The sequence below is a fragment of the Humulus lupulus genome, chromosome 5, assembly GCF_963169125.1.
Source record: "Humulus lupulus chromosome 5, drHumLupu1.1, whole genome shotgun sequence".
Classification (NCBI taxonomy): domain Eukaryota; kingdom Viridiplantae; phylum Streptophyta; class Magnoliopsida; order Rosales; family Cannabaceae; genus Humulus; species Humulus lupulus.
Genome location: NC_084797.1, coordinates 86,087,861 through 86,107,461, shown reverse-complemented (window position 1 = coordinate 86,107,461; position 19,601 = coordinate 86,087,861).

Below are 19,601 nucleotides of genomic sequence, written 5' to 3'. Positions count from 1 at the left end.
CGGGTCATAAAACTTAGAAGTTGATTTAAATCTATTGATCGTTGTTCTTCCTAAAGAGCTCGAGATATGGTTAAAAGTTAACGCGAACTAAGCTTTTAAAAAAAAAAGTTGTAACCAAAATGCGTAAAGGCAAGAAAGAGGATCAATTAAAAGCGTTAAATCAAATTGTCTCGAGGAGAAAGCACCTCATGCAGAGGTTACATAAAAAGTATTTAAAAATATTGAAGGGCACAAGAGAAGAAACGCCCTAAGCTCCGCCAGGTGGCCCCTTGGAGGTCGCCGTCTCGCCTTGCTCAGCTGCGCCAGAACCATCCCCGGTCTCCGAGGGTGCCTCTTTATCAAGGCGAGCTTCGAACTTCACCAGCAAGCGCTCCCAGAGGCTCGCTGACATGAAGGAGAAGTCTGCATCTGGATTGTAGACCTAGCAATGGTAGAACAGATCTTCCATGGACTTTTCTAAAGTTTTCCGCTTGGCCTCTAGGGAAGCCTGGGCGACCTGGACCTCAGTCTTCGCGGCATCTAGGTCTGTCCGCGAGGTGGCGAGAGAGGCCTCAAGCTCTTGGACCTTCGAGTGGGTTTTCTCCAACTCGACCTGCGAGGCCGCCAAGGTATCCTTGGCCGCCTGCAGGGTAGTCTGGTGCTCGCTCCTCATGTCCTCGAGCTGAGTTTTGGTCCTGACGATGCTTCGGTGAAGGGCAACGGCGCTCTGCGAAGTTGAAAAGACAATTTCCTTAGAAAAAAGGGAAAGGAAAAGCAGAGCAAAGTGTAATGATAAAAACCACAAAAAAGTAAGTTAGCTTACTGTCATGGCCATGCCCAATGAAGACTCCAGCACGCCCACCGGGCTCAGTGTCTCGATGGCCCGGAGCTCCTTCTCGGTGAACCTGTATATGTGGCTGACGGCGTAGTTCACCGACTCATACACCGTTCCCCAGAAGGCCTCGGGGATCTTCTCCAGGTCCTGGGGATTGACTGGGATGCGTACATCGGAGGGTACAACCGCCGAAGTCCCGAGCTCCGTTCCTGCGTCCCGGGCGGCGGCTGGAGCTCGCGGAGGGGGTGGAGGCATGTTGCTTCCCCCTGCAGCAGGAAGAATCGCTCCCGCGACCTGGGCAGTGGGGGTTTGCTCCTTCTCCTTTCCTGGAGACTTGGTGGGGACCCCAGCGCGTTCTTGGACGTCCGGAGCCTTTTCATTTTTGGCCCAGCTAAGGGGTTCCCCCCGAAGACCGTACCTCGCAGGCTCTCCTCGGGCTGAGACATCTCTTCTGTCAAAACAAAAACATGGTTAGTACGAGTTAGCAACCATACAGATACAAAAACAAAGGGGTAAAGATAAAAAGTATATGAATACTAAGGGAATCCTATCCCCCGAGCTCGAAGAAGAATCTAAGTCGATTACTTCCCGAACTGGCGCAGGTTCTGGCTCCGAGGCTGACTCAGGGCTAGATTCCTCTACGTATTGCCTAAGCCCCGGAGCTACGGCACCCCTTCGGAGTGATGGCCATGTCCGAAGGTTAGTCCCATACTCCTCGAATAGGATCGACCTAAAGGCTAGGGTATTATCTACTACTACAGTACCCCTAGGCCGGCTATCTTGGTAGTCCAGCACAAGCCGGTCGACACAATGGAGCAGGGTGGTATTCAGGTCCGGATCACTTCGATGACGATGGACGAGCTGCCTAGGATTGAACCTAGCCAGCCGGGGGTCTGCTGTGGCCCTATCTAGACTCCTAAACATGTAAGGGTTACCTTGGCCAGAAGGACCCGCGGCTGCTCCGGATTGGATCCTCTCCTCGCCCGTCCTCTGGGCGACGTCCAAGGCCCGCTTCCTATTCCTCACGAGGGGAACTTCGTCACCCTCGTCCTCCTCATCTTCATCTCCCACGACCTCCTCCACGATGATGGGTCTGGTGTCGCGAGCTGGGGGAAGCCCACGGAGCCTCCTGAGGTTTAAAGTCTGATTTGGGAAAATCAGCTTGCAGGCTATCATCATCTCGTCTGTTACGAGCACGCGATAATCTTTCTCGCTGGGGGGCAAGCCCGCCAGGGTCTCATATTGGGCTCCGAGGGTCATAGATTTCTCTGTCCTCGCGAAGATGGCTGCAGAATTAGTCTAAGTCAGAAAGGGGTACGGGAGGAGCTAAAACGACACTTAACTTACAAGCTAAGGATGAAAAACACATACGAGGAAGATTGAAGTAGTGGAGCTCGCAATTCCTGAACCTCGTCGACATGAAGAATTGATCCTTGAAGTCGTTGGGGTGGCTGGGCAGCTCGATGACCGTAGCCGTATTGGGGAATCGGGTTAAGTAGTAAAACCCGTCGCCTCGCCCCCGCTGATCCGGGCTGGCCTTGAGGCAGAAAAAGTATAAAATGTCCGCTGGAGTGGGGACCTCCCACTCATGCTTCAAAAATAAATATCTCAACCCCGCCAACAACCGATAAGAGTTGGGAGGGAGCTGAAATGGTGCCAACCTCACATAATTGAGGAAGTCCGCGAAATACTGGTCCAGCGGGAGGAATGCCCCCGCCTTGAAATGTTCGCCGCTCCAGGCCGCGAATACCTCGTCGAGCGGCGCGCAGCTCCGCTCGCCTTCCGCGGGAGGTCGGGCCACCATAGATGTTCTCCCCAGGGCGATGTTGTGAGAGAGAAAGATTTTGTTGATCTTCGCCTGGTCGGTGACCTTTGAGACGATCCTCTCCGCCTCAAAGAAGGCATCGGGGGCGACCTCGACCTCCTGCTCCACCGCCGACCCAAAGTTGGGGATTGGGGAGTCCGGCATCACCGCCTTTCCTTTGTCCTGCTGTGAGGTCGAGCTGCTGACGGTCTTCTTGGGAGCGTTCCTTTTCTGTGCCATCTGGCCGCCTAACGAACAAAAGAAAACATTTCAAAAAAGGCGACCCAAGCATGAGGGAAAAGCAAAGTGTTATTTGCACGAGCTGAGGTAAGCCCAGCCCGTGGAGAGCGGGACCACGCGGTTCAATGAACATGCGCCTGTGCTCCCAACAGATCCCCGATTACTCGGAATTCGTGTGTCAGGAGGGTCAGGATAGAATTTTCCTTGGGGGGAAAGTTTCAGTAGGCAAAAATTGCAAAACTGCCTGTGAAGCGTGTTCCCTAAGCTACCCGGTTTTGCACCCAAAGTTCCAAAACTCCTACCCAGAAATTTTCCCCAGAAAAAGCATCCTGTAAACCATACTCTTAAGTGATTTCCTACAACAAAGATACCCTAACCTAAAAAGGCTTTCACCCTCCGTATCCACAAAACCCAGTAAACCCTTCCATGCGGCTACAGTAAAATATTTACCTAAGCTATAGTGAAATATATTTTCAAAACACACATGGTCAGGAAACTTACAGTGTTTGGCTGGGAGGTGGATGAAGGTATCGCCTAGGTGAAAGCTTCGTCGGAGTATTGGCTTCCAAAGCTTTGAAGAAATCCTTACGTCTGAGCTTCTTGAACGCTGGTGTAGCAGTCACAGAGAAGAGGGTTTTTCTTCTGAGATGAAGAGAGGAGAAGGAGAGAAGTTCTGAGAAATTTCAAATGAAAGGGTGGCCCATGCGTAGGGTGGCCACCCCTTTTTATATACGTGAAGGGTCACGTGTAGAGGACCGTTGGATGGCCCTGATGAGGGATCCGAGGCCCTTCACTCGAAATACGAAACGACGGCTGGGCATAGACTAGGCCATTAAATGCGGTTCTCGTAAGACGTACCGTCACCAACCATGATGTTCCACGTATCAGGCGCCTGCGTAAGAGGTGGAATGTGAAGAGTTCATGGGGAAGCCTAAAAGCCCCTACTGTGGTCTTATACGACGTGGTATACCACGAGCAGGGGCTTGGGGGGCAGATGTACGCCCTGATTTTCCCATAGGCTGATTAGCAAGCTGAGCTACGACCTAATCATGATTATCTCGTCATGGACATCCCCAAGACCGGAGCTTCCATCATAAGGTCGTACCTCCTTAGCTCAAGGAAACCCAAGGGTTCGCCAAGATTGCCCAAGACTTGAGCCTGGACTCTGAAGGCCGAGGGGCGAGTTAAGTATCCTGCTCGTGGTACGAGTTGAATATGGAGGCTATGACCCTTTGTAAAGTCAACACACGCAAGGTAAACGTGCATATATCAGACATCACGTGTCTGATATGCCCCTGACTTCTCGGACACGCAGCAGGAACGTGCGTATTCAGACACCCACTACTGGGTTGGGCCGTGCGGCCCATTATCTCCTTACCTATCGATTTGACCACACTTATGTGTCAGGTTTAGGAACTAATCATGAATGTCACAGAGTTTATATGATAGGTAAGAAGGTCACGGGATGACCTTCTTACCAACTCGTAGGTGCCTTCTCCTATAAATATGGAGACCCTGGGAGTTAATAGGGGTTGGATTATCTCTTGTAAGAAATATCCTGTAATCATATACCCAGAATAGAGCAATAATATTGACTAGTGGAGTAGAAGGATTTTAACCTTTGAACCACTTAAAAACCGTGTGTTGACCCACGATTTAGCCAACTGACACGGAGTCAAAATATGAATGATATAGACGAATATGTATAGATAATAACGTAATGACAAAAGTAAAGAAAGCACAGTAATTTATAGTGGTTCGGCCCCAGAATCTGGTAATGACCTACGTCCACTTAGAATGATATTGATATGGGATCAAAAGTGTGATCAGAGAACTTGGGTTCAATGAGTTTCAACACTCCTCATCAACAATACAAGTTTTCACAGATGATTTCTATAATCTCTATGATTTCCGGGCTCCAAAAGTCCCTTCCCATGAGCCATCTCTTGCTTTTTATAGGCTCATGGAGGGTTGCCCAATATTGTTACAGATATTATCCCCTGAATCATGGGATATTCAGAAGATTGCATGAAATAAATTCGGGATACATAAGATCTTTCCATAAATGTTGTGTTGCCAGCGGAACCACCGACCAGTCTGGTCGTGGTAAAGACAGGTCTGTCCTGCTTCTGGTGTGTCTCCTGGTCGATACTCTAGCAGACGCTCCAGGTGTCAGCCACGTGTCAAGAGATTATTCGCCATGTCACAAATGCTAATTTATTGGATAACATTTGCCCCCCAAAGTTTATTTACTACGAACAGTAAATAAAATTTGAGCGAACGACCCTTCGGTAACCCCTCCTGACGTGTCAGAGCCCTTCGTGCGTTCTTGAAAAAAGCAAACCACTCCTGTCTAATCAAGGCTTTTCGGTTTCCCAGAAACAATTTTGACGGCCATTACGCTTCCCCATACTTCGAAAATGGAAAACTAATGATCACGCCTTTTGAATACCAAAGACAAACTTATATAAGGTTACTTGAGGCACTTCTTTCCTTTTTACGCACGTCATCTCTTTGTCGAAAAACCCTAAAAACTAGAGCGTTACCCTCTCCGGCGAACCTTCCTTTGTGCTGTAGGATCAGACGGTGGGCTCATTGACTCCCGAAACTCTCACTTCCATCTTCACGACCACTTTCCTTGGTAAGTTACTCTGAAACTCCATGCTTCTAACCTTTCGTGGTGCATGCTTTTAAATGGTGTACTGTTTGAATCTCTTGGTTCCTGATTTTTTGAACGCCTGTAGATAAGATGTTTTGTAGGCAAAGTAGGCTTTTGAGTAGGTTTAAAACCCAGGATCAGTGCTTTTTTGGACGTAGGATCGAAGTAGCATTTCGATTTTTTTAAACCAGTTAGAAATAATTTTTTCCCAACGTAAGGGGAGTCGAAGAAGCTTTTCAGGAAAACTTTTCACTTTCACCCTTTGGCCCGTTCTTTAAACTGTTTGCATAGAGAGACCTAGTTAGAATGCTGTTATATAAAGACTTAGCTTTTATACTCGACCAGCGCTACTTTAAGAATCTCCTAGATTCCTCTGACCTTGCCTCCCCATTCTTCTGTTTGCAGATTTTGATGCCAGATTTGTGGGGAGGTGAGAGACCCATTGACGACGACCTCCTCGCCCAACTGCTCGAGGGAGAAGAACAACCAGCCGATCGCATCCATCAGATACCTTTCTCACGAGCCTCTTCCAGACCGCACCCTTCTCCTTCAATGGCCCGTTCAAAATCTTCTAGCAAGAAAAGGCTCGAATCTGAAAGTAACCCTTCTTCTTCTGCCCAGCCTGATTCGCAGGCGGGGGCTCCCTCGACCAGTGGTTGAGAGAATCTTGCTCCTGACCCCAATATCCAAACTAGGGCTCGTCCTCGTCATCGCAATCCGCCTGATGTCGAGTGGTACACCCCTCCAGCCAGTTCGATGACCCTTCGGATGGTCGCGAACTGCTTCAGAAAATACCCCCTAATAGGGGTAACCATTACACGTCCTACTGCGGAGCAGAGGGCTAACCGTCCAGGAGGAGCAAACAGCGCCTGGTCTCGGTATCACATTGAGGCGGGGGCTTATCTCCCTCTTCATCCTTTCTTTGTGGGGGTGGCCAACTATTTCGGCGTCGCTCCCTTTCAAATAACCCCTAATGGATATAGGATGTTGGCTGCACTCTATGTCCTGTACAAACTTAACAAATGGCCAGAACCTTCACCTCATGAGGTTAACTACCTCTTTGACCTCAAGTCCAATCCTCAACACAACGGGACGGGCTTTTTTCACTTCTGTCATCAGGAAACTGGCCGGACATTTTTGAGTGGCACCACCCATATATCAAACGTGGGACATTATAACAAGGAGTACTTCTTTACTCCGGATATATCCAGCAACAACTTGGCCTTCGCGAGAGGAGGTACAAATTTGTCTTTGCCTTGGTCGATACTTTATCATAAAGTATTTCCTTTCGTCATTTCTCAAACTTATCTGCTTTTCAGGCCCCTGGTTGCGCCCGACCCCAACACCAGACATGGTGTCGAGGTCTGATACTCTGGCCAAGATGCCTGCCATAACAAAATGTGTCAAGACCTTGACACTAGAAAAGAATTTGAGGTCATCTGGCCTTCTGGCTCCTCGCCATGACAATAGAGGGTCCGAAACGGACGAACCCACTGCCGGGGGGGTTCCCGAGCAGCAACTTCCTATGCCCTCTCCAAGGAGGAGGCCAACAGGAGTTACGATCAGGGAACCCACGGGCAGCCCTTCTGCAGAAAGGCCTTCTGCTCCCCAAGGCAAGGGGAAAGAAAAGGCCACAGAACCAGTTGTTGACTTGGAAGAGTCTTCTGATGACAATGGTAACGTTATTTCGCTTTTAAATGGTCTGCCAATCCCCTGTCACATGTTTGACGGGGATGGAAACTTTACCTATGCTCCAAATCTAGGGCCAAACTTCTTCATGCCAGAAAATGAGTATATGATTAATAGAGTCAATAGTATAGCGACCAGTAGTTGTAGCTCGGGTATTCACTTTATTATCTTCTTTATGTCGTATTACTTTCTTTCACCTTTTTCTTCCCTTACTAACCTTTTGTGTTTATTTTCATGCAGATATGTCGACTCCCAATATCTTTGACATGTACCAGGCCGAAGAGGAAGAGGAAGTCCCTCAGCTTCAACGGAGGTCAAAGAAACGAACTGGTGAAACCAGTCAAGGCCCTTCAGCCAAGAAGAGTCGACCAGAAGACCTTCCTCAGGGTACACCACCCGGTCAAAGTCCTGCGCCAACTGAGCGAACTCCTACCCCTCCTCCAGCTCCTTCTGAACAGCAAAACACCCCTGCTCGGTCTAACCCTCCACCTGCGCCTGCTAGGGAGCATCTTTCTCGCGAAGAGGCTCATGAGGCCAGGCTCGTGAGCCGTACTATTCGATCCGCTAAGGATCGAATTGAACGCATAGGCAAAGGTGAGCGTGTTGGGGCCGCCATGATCCAAGCTGTAGAGGTACCAGTCGATTAGATCCTGAATAGGGCTCTGAACGAGATCTCCAGCGTAAGTATTTCTTTATTCCTCGAGTCTTTATTTTTTTAGCCCTTGTGATAAGTCTTGACTTCTTTTTCTTTCGTTTACAGGCCTTACTTTCTGCCATTACTGCTCGTACCCGAGCCCAGGCCTACTTTGAGCAGATTGAGGCTAAAGTTCTCGAGAAATATCAGGTGAAGGCGGCTGAGGAGCTTTCGGCTGCTGAGGCCAAACATGCTAAGGAGTTGGAGACGGTGGTCCGAGAGAGGGATGCAGCGGTGACCAAACTGTCCGCGGCTGAAGCTGCAAAGGAGGCAGCGGTTAAGCTGAGGGAAGAGTACCGGTCGTACAAAAAAACTCATCTCCGCGAAATCAAGCATCTGGAGGGGGTAGTCAAGTCTAAGGACAAGACTATTGCCACTCTCGAGGGCAAGGTGCAGCAGTCGGAGCTTGACAACTCCAAGAATCTGGAAAAGTACAAGAGGACGACACTCCGATGTTTCTATAACTTCTGGAAACACAATCAGGGTGCTGACTTTAGCTACCTTTCAGAGGAAGTCAGAGTTGCGGAGTTGGCTCGGTGCGCTGCTCAACTGGCTGAAGAGGAGGCGAGAGCTGCGACTCCTGCAACCCCAAGCGTCATTGGTTTGGATGAAGAAACCATCGAGGAAGAGACTGACCAGGTTGTTGCCCAGGATCCTCCTGCCCCCCATGCCTCTTAGTTTATTTAACTGTTTTTCTTTCTTTTTGAACATGCGACCCACGGGTCGCAATGTAAAGACAATAGTTTCTTTTTAAACTTTGCTGCACGGGCAGTAAATCTCTTTGTCCGAACAATTACATTCAAGCAGCAATGCTTGTGGTGTAAAAGCTTAACTCTTGGTGTTATAATATTTTTACTTATTATAACGTTTGTCCGTATGACCGAACTTAGCATAGTACTTTGGCATATTTTGAAAAAATACTCTAAGTACTTGAAGCATGCTTTCACTCATTTTGTTCATGTGTTTACATACCTTGAGAGTATGCTTTGCTATCGATGTGCCTTATATGCCCCCCAAGTGAGCGAGGAGCTTTAGGTCCTTGGTCACTTGCCTTGACCATGGCCTGTCCGAACATTCCTGTTCGTGCGAAAAAATACTTGTAATACAGCAAAACAACACACGTAATGAACAAATACTTGTAAATGTAAGTTCACAAAGGTTGGCAAGAACGACTGGCTGAGCACAGTCCCTTATAATTTCGTATTAAAAATAGACTAATCATGTCTTTACGAATGATCCTGAAACAGAATCTTACATATACGAGCAGTTAGCCATACACCGTGGCTAACCCTCTTTACGAAACTTGTAAAAATTAATAGAAAAATTTGAACAAGCCAGTCCTTTAAGAAGGGCTGTTTATTGATAATACTTGCGCAGGTGTTCTCCATTTCAGTAACGTGGAACGAGATCTCCGTTTAGGCGTGCAAGTTTGTAGGTGCCTGGGTGAAGGACTTCTTCAATCTGGTAAGGTCCTTCCCAGTTAGGTCCGAGCACACCAGCAGTGGGGTCGCGGGTATTCAAGAAAACTCGTCGTAACACCAAGTCTCCGACGTTGAATCTTCTTTCTTTAACTTTGGAGTTAAAGTACCGGGCGACTTTTTGCTGATAAGCAGCAACTCGGAGTTGGGATTTTTCTCGTATCTCATCAATTGAGTCTAAGGACTCCAGCATTAGCTGGCTGTTTTGCTCTTGATCATACGTTAAACGCCGATGTGAGGGGGGATCTATCTCAACGGGTAACATGGCCTCATACCCATAAGCTAAGGAAAATGGGGTACGTCCTGTGGTTGTTCGATGAGATGTTCTATACGACCAGAGGACTTCAGGTAGTTGTTCTGGCCATGCTCCTTTAGCTTCTTCGAGTCTTTTCTTCAGGGTGTCCTTGAGGGTTTTGTTTACAGCTTCGACTTGCCCATTCGCTTGGGGGTGTGCGACTGAAGAAAAGCTCTTAATTACCCCATGCCTTTCGCAGAAATCGGTGAACAGGTCGCTGTCAAATTGGGTTCCGTTGTCTGATACTCTTTTTCTGGGCAAACCATACCGGAACACAATGTTCTTGATGACAAAGTCGAGAACTTTCTTGGTCGTTATGGTTGCGAGTGGTTCAGCTTCGACCCATTTTGTAAAGTAATCCACTGCCACAACTGCGTACTTTACTCCTCCTTTTCCTGTTGGCAGTGATCCAATTAAATCTATTCCCCATATTGCGAAAGGCCACGGGCTCTGCATCTGCTTTAGCTCGTTTGGAGCTGCTCGTGGGATTTTGGAGAACCTCTGACATTTATCACACCTTCGTACGTACTCCATTGAATCCTCGTTCATCGTTGGCCAAAAATAGCCCTGTCGGAGAATTTTTTTCGCCAAACTCTGCCCCCCAGCGTGATCTCCGCAGAAGCCTTCATGTACTTCTTTCATGAGTTCCTTAGCTTTTTCTGATGTGATACACCTGAGCAGTGGCATTGAGTATCCTCTTCGGTACATAACACTGTCGAGCAGTATGTACCTAGCAGCTTGTCTTTGCAGAGTTCTGGCCTTGTTTCTATTTGCTGGCAATGTCCCATTTGTCAGATATTCCAGGTAAGGTGCCATCCATGTATCTTCTATTCGAATTTCCATGCTGACTTCGGTCGCATCAATGCTTGGTTCGCTTAATCTCTCTACTGGGACTATGTTCAAGGTGTCAGCGTCTTTAGCACTTGCAAGTTTGGCCAAGGCGTCTGCATTCGAATTTTGGTCTCGCGGAATCTGCTGGAGGGTGTATTTTGTAAACTGTGCTAGCAAATCTTTTGTTTTATTAAGGTAGGCCATCATTTTTAATCCTCGCGCTTGATATTCTCCCAGGACTTGATTCACGACCAGCTGGGAGTTGCTGTAAATATCGAGCGCTTTTATATTCATCTCCCTGGCCATTCTCAGTCCAGCGAGGAGTGCTTCGTATTCCGCTTCATTGTTTGACGCTGCGAAGTCAAACCTGATTGCGCAGTGAAATCGATGCCCATCGGGCGTTATCAATATCACTCCCGCTCCAGCGTGAGATTCATTAGATGATCCATCTGTGAATAGTTTCCACGAAGGAGTCTTGTCTTGAGGCATGGGCGCTTCAGGCTGTTTGCACAGCTCGTTACTGGGGAGTTCGGTGAACTCCGCAATGAAATCGGCTAAGGCTTGCCCTTTTATTGCTGCTCGCGGCGAATAAGTTACGTCGAACTGTCCCAATTCGACCGCCCATTTTAACAGTCGTCCAGCCGCCTCAGGTTTTTGGAGGACTTGCCGAAGGGGCTGGTCGGTTAGAACCGTGATAGGATGGGCTTGGAAGTACGGTCGCAACTTTCGGGAGGCTAGAATTAGGCAATATGCTAATCTTTCGATCGGTGGATATTTTAATTCTGCACCGATAAGCCTTTTGCTGACATAGTAAACAACTTTCTGCACGCCTTCTTCCTCCCGTATCAGTACGGCACTAGCAGCAACTTCGGTAATCGCCAGATAAATATACAAAGTCTCTCCTTCGATTGGTTTTGATAGGATGGGAGGTTGCGACATATGAGCCTTTATTGTTTGGAATGCTTGCTCGCAATCTTCCGTCCATTCAAACTTCTTATTTCCCCTAAGTAGATTGAAGAATGGAACGCACTTGTCAGTTGATTTTGAGATGAATCTACTAAGGGCAGCTATCCTTCCGGTCAGGCTTTGGACATCCTTGATCTTTTCTAGTGACTTCATATCGATCAGGGCTTTTATCTTGTCGGGGTTGGCCTCGATTCCCCTTGAATTCACTATAAACCCTAAAAACTTTCCTGACCCGACTCCAAAGGAACATTTGAGGGGATTCAACTTCATATGGTACTTGTTTAACACATCAAAGCACCTTCGCAAATCCCTCATGTGTTCTTCAGCCTTCTTGGACTTTACCAGCATGTCATCCACATATACCTCCATGCTTACCCCGATCAGTTCCTTGAACATGTGGTTGACTAGTCGTTGGTAAGTCGCACCTGCGTTTTTCAGTCCAAAGGGCATTACTTTGTAACAATATAAGCCCGTATCGGTCCGAAAGCTGGTATGATCCTCATCAGGGGGATGCATGCTGATCTGATTGTAGCCTGAATACGCATCCATGAATGAGAGGGTCTCATGCCCAGCAGTTGCATCGACTAGCTGGTCGATCCTCGGGAGTGGGAAGCAGTCTTTCGGGCAGGCTTTATTGAGGTCTGTAAAATCCACACAGGTCCGCCATTTGCCGTTAGGCTTGGGGACCAGCACCGGATTGGAGACCCACGATGGATAAAACGCCACCCTGATGAACCCATTTTCTTTAAGTCTTTCGACTTCTTCCTTCAAGGCTCTTGATCTGTCTTTATCGAGCAGCCTTCTTTTTTGTTGCACTGGTGGGAAGACTTTGTTTATGTTCAGGACATGGCTGATCACTGCAGGATCTATACCGACCATGTCTTTATGCGACCAGGCGAAAACTTCCTGGTTCTTTTGCAAGAATTCCACCAGCGCCTGCTTTGCGGTAGGTTCTAAATTCTTCCCAACTTTTACGATTCGGGTCGGGTCTTTTTCATCGAGCTGGACTTCCTCCAGGTCCTCGACGGGTCCAACATTTTCTTCAAAATCCCCAAAGCGAGGATCCAGATCTATATCCTCACTTTGGGCAACACCCTATTTGGTGACCTTTCCACCTGATTGGGTTTGTCTGTCTTCCGTCATCTGCAATCGTTCTGGGGTAGCGCTCCTCGATGCTCCACTTTTTGCCTTTGTGATCGAGGCTTTATAGCACTCCCTGGCTTCCCTTTGGTTTCCTAGAACGCATCCTACCCCTGCATCCGTTGGGAATTTCATGGCTAGATGCCACATGGAGATGATGGCCCTCAGTTCAACCAGTATGGGTCTTCCAATAACGGCGTTATACGCTGAAGGACAATCGACCACTACAAAAGTGGCGAGTAATGTCCTTGAGGCAGGCGCTGTACCCGTTGTCACTGGGAGTTTGATCATTCCGGCTGGTGCGAGTCCTTCTCCAGAGAAGCCGTATATGGTTTGATTGCAGGGCTCTAAGTCCTTCACGGACAGCTTCATGCGTTCCAGCGTTGATTTATACAGGATGTTCACTGAGCTTCCTGTATCGACCAGTACTCTTTTTACCATCATATTGGCCATTTGGATATCTACGACCAGCGGATCGGAATGTGGGAATCGGACGTGTTGGGCATCGCCCTCAGAGAAGGTTATCCCGCACTCTTCTGAGCGGGCCTTTTTTGGCGCTCGATCCTCCACAGTCATCATTTCGATATCCTGGTCGTGGCGTAGAGTTCGAGCATATCGTTCTCTAGCCTTTCCGCTATTTCCTGCGAGGTGCGGGCCTCCACAGATGGTTAAAAGTGTTCCGGCTACGGGGGCAGGCTGTAATGGTGGCGAGCGTTGGCGTGTGGACGTCTGCTCGTTGCCACCTGGAGCTTCTCGTTGGGAAGTTCCCGAGGCCCGTACGTACCTTCTCAAGTGTCCTTGTCTAATGAGGAACTCAATTTCATCTTTTAGCTGGTTGCATTCATTAGTGTCATGTCCGTAGTCGTTATGGTAACGACAGAATTTGGTAGTGTCTCTTTTTGAAATGTCTTTTCGAATGGGCCCAGGTTTCTTGTAGGGCACACTAGAGCTTGTGGCCTGGTAAACCTCTCCTCGAGACTCAACGAGGGCAGTGTAGTTAGTGAACCTAGGTTCATAACGATTACCCTTGGCTCGTTTATTGTCGGAGGTGGAAGGCTCATTGTGTGGCCGTTTCCCACCATTCTTGCCATTACCGTTGCCGTTTCCGTTGCCCTTGCCGTTGCCATTTGGTTTGGTGCCATTGGAGGCTTTGGCGGGTTCGGCAGCCTTCTTACCCTTGTTCGAGGGTTTTCCATCATCGGCAATGGCTTCTTCGAGTTTGATATACCGATCAGCTCGGTCTAAGAACTCCTGGGTGGTTCTAACCCCATCCTTACGAAGACTTTTCCATAGGGGCGAACGGCGCCTCACTCCCGCGGTTATAGCCATCATTTTTCCTTCGTCCCCGACTGTCTTTGCTCCGGCTGCCGCTCGCATAAAGCGCTGGATGTAATCCTTCAATGATTCTCCATCCTGCTGGCGGATCTCGACCAGTTGGTTTGCTTCGGTCGGGTGGACACGGCCTGCGTAGAACTGTCCATAGAACTCCCTTACGAACATTTCCCAGGAAACTATGCTTGCAGGTGGGAACTTAAAGAACCATTCCTGCGCGGCTTCAGAAAGTGTTGCAGGAAAGATCCTGCACCGAGCGTCTTCAGACACTTTCTGAATGTCCATCTGGATTTCAAACTTATTCACATGCGAGACGGGATCCCCGTATCCATCAAAGTTTGGGAGCGTAGGCATCTTGAACTTTCCGGGAGTCTCTGCGTTGGCTATTCTTTGGATAAATGGAGTGCCTTTTCTTCTATCGTGGTCGATGTAAGAGGTCCTTCCTCCGACCAGCTGTTGCACAGCCTGATTTAGTGCGTCTATCTGGGCTTGCAACGCAGTAGGAATAGCTACGGTCTCTGCTGTTGGGGGGATGTTCTCACCATGCTTCTCTCGACGATCATTGAGTATGTCTCTTAGATCTTCCTCTCTTCTCCGTTGTTCGCTACCTCCGAGCCGGTTGAAGACATTATTTTGCCTGGGTTGCCCCCCAGCGTCTTGTCTATTTGGTTGATCATCTTGAGGTATTTGGCTCCTGCTTTTACCTCTATTTCCGTTCCTCCCATCAGCATTGTCCTTGCCTGAGTCAGCCTCGTTGTAGCCGTGGCCATCTTTGAACTTTGACTGGCTGTGGTAAGACTGGTTGTTCCCTCTATTCCCGTCTCTGGCAGAAACACCCCGAGCGTTAGAGGGTGGCCTGCGCTGGTCGCGATGTCCCCGTGCATTATCATGCCGTTGGGATCCACGGACCGCAGAGCCTAACTCCGAGTCTCTCCTGTTACCAGGAGGATAGTGACCCCTGTTCGCTTGGTGTGGCCCATCATTCTCGCGGCGTCTAGGACTACGAGGCTGTCGCTCGGCCCTATTCTGCCTTTCCTGCGGGGGATTACCTCGAGCAGCGTGGGATGGAGGATCTGCCTCTGGGTCCAGTGGGACGTCGTCATGGGGCATCTGGGGCTGTTCAGGCCTTTGCGGGCTTGAAGGATGGACCGGTGGGCTAGGATTGGGACCTCCTTGGGGTGGTCCAGTTTCAGGTTGATTAGGCTGCGAGGCAGGCGCGGCCTGATTTCTGGCCAACAGCAAGGCCGCTTCAAGGGCTGCCATGGCCTCGGTCTGGCGGCGATCCACCTCCGCTTGTCTCTCGCTTAACTTCGCCCGCTGACGATCAAGTTCCTGCTGCTGCCTTGCCATAGCTTCTGCGGCAGTCTCTTGATTGGCTCTCAGACTAGCCAACTCTTCCTGCAACGTGCCCAAGGTGCTCCTCAAAGTCGCATCGTCCATTTCCTCCTCTTCAAAATCTAGTTGCGGCTCATCTTCCGCCATGCTTGCAGGGGGAGGAGGAGGTGGTGGATTCGACGGTGCAGCAGCGGCGGTCTGAGCAGCTTTCTTCCCTGCTTTCGCCATTAGTTTTATCAACAACGATGAATCGTCCTCTCAATGAAAGCACCAGAATGTTGACCCACGATTTAGCCAACTGACACGGAGTCAAAATATGAATGATATAGACGAATATGTATAGATAATAACGTAATGACAAAAGTAAAGAAAGCACAGTAATTTATAGTGGTTCGGCCCCAGAATCTGGTAATGACCTACGTCCACTTAGAATGATATTGATATGGGATCAAAAGTGTGATCAGAGAACTTGGGTTCAATGAGTTTCAACACTCCTCATCAACAATACAAGTTTTCACAGATGATTTCTATAATCTCTATGATTTCCGGGATCCAAAAGTCCCTTCCCATGAGCCATCTCTTGCTTTTTATAGGCTCATGGAGGGTTGCCCAATATTGTTACAGATATTATCCCCTGAATCATGGGATATTCAGAAGATTGCATGAAATAAATTCGGGATACATAAGATCTTTCCATAAATGTTGTGTTGCCAGCGGAACCACCGACCAGTCTAGTCGTGGTAAAGACAGGTCTGTCCTGCTTCTGGTGTGTCTCCTGGTCGATACTCTAGCAGACGCTCCAGGTGTCAGCCACGTGTCAAGAGATTATTCGCCACGTCACAAATGCTAATTTATTGGATAACACCGTGTCTTGAGTCACCTTTCCATTTCCTAAGATCATATATCTGTTTCGGTTCATTATTAGCACTAATCCCTTTCTCTTCTTTTCTTAAATTACCTGTTGGCGAAGAACCGCGTCAACAACCACAATACCCTCCCCTTTAATTCTAAATCCTTTAATCCACTTAGGGGCATTTTGGTCATTTTACCCAATTCCCGCTAATTCCCTAAGTGTCTCTAATATTTTCCGCTTACTTCCCGATACCTAATTAATCGCCAATTATATTCCTCAATATCAAGATAGACCCCAATATATTCTCTAAATTCCCATTTATACCCCCAGGCTCGCCCCAAGCCGGGTATAAATCCCCGCCGTGACCTTTCCGCTAACCTGCTCACTAGGATCGTCTCGAGCCACAGATCACAAATATATCCACATAATAATGTGGTCTCAACAATTATCACATATATATACAGTTATGCCCTCAACGGGCCAAAATTACAATTATGCCCTTTCTAACCTAATCAGGGCCTACATGCATACTAATACACATAGCCATGCATCTCAGATATTCAAATAGTCATATAGCATACTTTTAATCATTAAATCACATATATTCCAATTATGCCCTCCCGGCACACTAGTCAAGGCCCTTAAGCCTTATTAGTAAATTTGGGTCGTTACAAATATCCCCTCCTAATGAGAATTTCGTCCTCGAAATTTACCTGAATAATTCGGGATACTAATCCTGCATCACTGTCTCAAGCTCCCAGGTCGCCTCCTCGACCTTACTATTCCTCCACAACACTTTAACAAGAGAAATCGTCTTATTCTGCAATACTTTATCTTTTCGATCCATGATCTGAATCGGTTGCTCTTCATAAGCCAAATCTATCTTTAACTCCAAATCTTCATACCTCAATACATGAGTTACATCTGAGGCGTACTTCCGAAGTATAGAAACATGGAATATGTCATGAACTCCAGACAACGATGTTGGCAAGGCTAATCTATAAGCCACCTGACCAATCCTTTCCAGGATCTCAAATGGTCCAATGAACCTAGGACTTAGCTTGCCTTTCTTTCCAAACCTCCTCACTTCCCACAATGGTGAAACTCGAAGAAACACGTGGTCCCCAACCTGGAACTCCACGTCCCTACGCTTAGGATCAGCATAGATTTTCTGTCTGCTCTGAGAGGCAAGCATTCTAGCTTGGATCTTTTCTACAGCTTCACTTGTTTTCTGAACCATATTTGGCCCCAAATACTTCCTCTCACCCATCTCATCCCAATGAATAGGTGATCTACACTTCCTCCCATACAACATCTCATAGGGAGCCACTCCAATCATTGACTGATAACTATTGTTATACGAAAATTCAATCAACGAAAGGTACTTACTCCATGAACCCTCAAAGTCAATCACACACGCTTTGAGCATATCCTCCAATACCTGAATCGTCCTCTCAAACTGTCCGTCAGTCTTAGGATGAAAGGTTGTACTGAACTTCAACTGAGTTCCCAAAGCTTTCTGCAAACCACTCCAAAACTTGGAAGTGAAGATAGGATCCCGGTCCGACACTATAGACTTAGGAACCCCATGGAGACGTACGATCTCCCTCACATACAACTCAACATACTTATCCATAGTATATGTCGATCTCACTGGAAGAAAATGGGCTGACTTGGTGTACTTGTCCACTATCACCCACACCGAGTCATGAAGCCCCACTGTCTTAGGTAAACCTCCCACAAAATCCATAGCAATGTCCTCCCATTTCCACTCGGGAATACCTAACGGCTGAAGCAACCCTGCTGGTCGCTGATGCTCAGCTTTCACCTGCTGACAAGTTAAGCATCTGGCTACGTACTTCACCACATCCTTCTTCATTCCGGGCCACCAATATAACACCCGCAAATCCTGATACATCTTCGTGGTACCTGGATGAAGTGAGTACGGCGTCGTATGAGACTCATCTAGTATCTCTCGTCTGATCCCCTCATCAGCTGGAACACATATCCGTCCCTGATACCGAAGCAATCCAACCTCAGAGATAGAATAGTCCTTAGCTACTCCCGCTAAGATATTCTCCCTAATCCCCTGTAACTGAACGTCTGCCAACTGTCCTTCTCTGATTCGCTCTAGCTGGGCCGACTACAGAGAAATATTGGCCAAACGACCTACCACCAATTCTATCCCCGCTCTGACCATCTCATCAACTAAGTCCCTTGAGATCTGAATGGAACTATATAACTGACCTGGACCTCTCCAGCTCAATGCATCTGCCACCACATTGGCGTTCCCCAGATGGTAAAGAATATCACAATCATAGTCCTTTACCAACTCCAGCCAACGCCTTTGTCTCATGTTCAGGTCCTTCTGTGTAAAGAACTACTTCAGACTCTTATGGTCAGTGTACACCTCGCGCTTCTCCCCATATAAGTAATGTCGCCAAATCTTCAGTGCGGATACCACTGCTGCTAACTCCAAATCATGGGTAGGATACCGCTGTTCACACTCCTTCAGCAGTTGTGACGCATATGCTATGACTTTCTCATTCTGCATCAACCTCTGAAGAACCTGCCGAAGATGAAGCTCGTGCTCCGCCTCTGAACTGGAATACACCAAGATGTCGTCGATAAAGACAATAATGAACTGATCCAGAAAGTCCTTGAACACCCTATTCATTAAATCCATAAAGGCTGCTGGGGCATTGGTCAATCTAAACGACACGACCAGAAACTCATAGTGCCCGTACCGCGTTTGGAAGGCTGTCTTCGGTATGTCCTCATCCTTGATTTCCACGATAAAAATTTCTAACAATTAAAGTGCTAACTTAGGGTCGGTCAAATTAATCTTAGAGAATTTATAAGGCATTCTTATCTTTATTGTTTAAAACTTAAAATAACTCTTTATTTTCTCTTTTAAACATTAAAGTACCGCTTAGTTTGGTCAAGTTATGATTATCCACTGCAAAAGCTTAATAATAACTTTGTGAGTGTAACCCATTATTTCAGAGTTCATGACTTAACTTAGGACATGCCGCCTTAGGGTCGATCAAACCTAAAATACATCATTAGTTCCTATCTAAGTAAGAAATATAACCTTGCTATTGACATGTCTAGACACCTTCCTTAGGGGGATGAAAACAAAGCCGTCACGAGGCGCTATTCATATCTCACGGTGTTATATTAATAATGGAGACAACGGGTTATGTTTGAGATATCAACCCTCTCCCATTCACTATTTTGAAATAAGTGTTTTTAACCTAATTAATTCCAAATTAATTATAGATTCTTTAAACTTTATGAACATAATTAAAATTGGAAAGAAAGCAAGTTTCTAGGTCCATATCCAATTTTAAATTACCAATTATGTTCATCTAAACTTTACTAAAAAAATAATTTTAAAATAAAGTTGGTTTAAAGAAATTAAGTCATAAAGACTTAAAACTGGTGTGATATTTTACCAAGTTTTCAAAG